This window comes from Chrysochloris asiatica, unplaced genomic scaffold (genome assembly GCF_000296735.1).
Source record: "Chrysochloris asiatica unplaced genomic scaffold, ChrAsi1.0 scaffold00090, whole genome shotgun sequence".
Taxonomy (NCBI): Eukaryota; Metazoa; Chordata; class Mammalia; order Afrosoricida; family Chrysochloridae; genus Chrysochloris; species Chrysochloris asiatica.
Genome location: NW_006408608.1, coordinates 502406 through 504411, shown reverse-complemented (window position 1 = coordinate 504411; position 2006 = coordinate 502406). Strand labels below are relative to the sequence as shown.

Genomic DNA, 2006 nt, shown 5'->3' with positions numbered 1-2006 from the left:
GTACCGGCCCCTCTGCCCCACCCTATCAGAAGCTCCTATGTGTTAGGATGCCCAGGTTCGGTTTCTATCTTCTTGCTCTAACCAGCTGCAGACTCCCCACTGAGCATCCTTGAGTCTCAGACCCAGGCTGGCTGCCCTGGCCACTTCCTTCAGGATCCCCCCAGCACTCTGGAGCAGCCTCTGCTGGTACCCCACTTCTCCAGAAGCACACTTCCTGTTTATTAAACTACCAAAGGAAACTCACCACTCGCCTCCCTAATGGAGAGTGTGCACTGTCAGGGCAGGTCTGCCATGGCCAATAACAGCAAGCAGCTTAGTTACCATTGATTGAATGGGTATGAACCGTGTCTCTGAAAAAAGTGTTGTAAATCCTAACTCTTATACTTGTGGATGGAAGTGCTGTGACGCTGTAGGATAAGCACTGGACTGCTAACCAAAGGTCAGTGGTTCGAGGTCACCAACCACACCAAAGAAGAAAATGAGGCTTCCTACTCTTGTAAAGATTTCCAGCCTCAAAAAACACATACAGAGAGGCTATTACCGTCTGAGGGTACTTAACAATCCTTGTGAATATAATCTCATTTGGGAGTAGGGAGTTCCTATTTGTCATGTCAAAGAGATACCAGGTGCAGGGTATGTCTGTGTCTTAAGCCAATCACTTCTGAGATACAAAAAGAGTCAAATGAGGTACAGAACATGTATAAATGAAGGGGAAGATGCCCATCTTATAGAGACTGCCAAGGAACTGAGGGACAGAGCACAAAGAAACCAGTCTTCCCCCAGAGCCTTCCTTTACAGCCAAGCACCATGATTTCAGACTTCTGGAGAGAAAATGAATTTGTCAGTCACCCACTTGATGTATTTCTATTACAGGAGCACAAGGAAACCAAGACAATGTGCATCAAGGTGTTGGAAGCTGGTTGGGCTTTGGCTGTAGACAGGTTCCAGTGAGGGAACAGATGACTGTGGGACACTGAGGCACAGTGTCACTCTCAGTGACCTCTGGGAAACGGCACTATGCAGGGCTCTCAGTAACGCATTCCGAAGGCCCCTCCTAGAACGGTCAACACACACAGGGCATGCTTGAGCACTGCTGGGGCAGGTGGGATACACTGATCACCATGCTAGCCTCAATACAGTGCTCAGGTAAGCTTGCAGCATGGCTAAGTGAGCCTCTCCAGCCTGCTCTCCCGTATTCTGGTGAGTTCCACAGCTCGCAGGCTAACTTAGAGGCACACCAACACCAAAGATAGAAGAGCAGCCCATACGGACTTGTTAAGACCATTCCTTTTGGAGACAGATGGCCTGGATCTAACACAAGATTTTCCATTCTAGTCAACTTGTAGAAAGAGCAGCTTCACATCAAAAGGAAAAATCAAGAGTTTTAAAAACTGTGGCTTTTCTTGTGCTGGCAAAAAGGATGGGCCAATAATTCTTTCTTTCCTCTAGCCATCCTGGAATGTAGGCTCAAAGCCCAAGCAGGCAGTTTGATCCTTTCCTTCCCTCAGTTAGTGGCACCAAACACCAGCGTTGCGGTGTTCTTGTCAAAGGTTTTCCCTTCTCTGATCCGGAATAAGGGGAGAAGCTGGGTCAAGATGCCCTGGAAGGAAACCAGGAGAAACCCTAGTGGCTTGACAGTTCTTGCTGTCCTGCAACCAGTTCAAAGGCACCAACAACATCCGGTGTCTAGCTCAACAGTACCAGGTAGCCTAAAGTTGGTCCTCGTCAGTCCCACCCCTTCATGTTCTTTGTTTTTCAGAAAAATAAAACAATGGCATTGATATTTTGTAAAGTGGAACTGTTTCCACTCCAATGTCCTGCCCCTGGCTGAGCTCCCATCTGGGCAGCTTCTCCCTGGTACTCTTGGCTTCCTTGTGGGCCACATCAACCAAGGCTCAACGTTTCAAAATGCTGGGGAGGAAGGAGGTTAAAAATGCAAGCTCAGTTTTGACCTCCATGTGGGTTGCTATCTTTTCCCCAAAGTTAAAAAAAAAAAAAAAAAAAAA

At 47.6% G+C, this 2006-nt stretch overlaps 1 protein-coding gene across 3 annotated transcripts in view; it reads right to left on the bottom strand.

Moving 5' to 3' along the window:
• The window catches only part of CAPZB (capping protein (actin filament) muscle Z-line, beta), a 182873-nt gene that overhangs the window by 23686 nt on the left and 157181 nt on the right, over positions 1-2006 (bottom strand). The window lies entirely within an intron of this gene.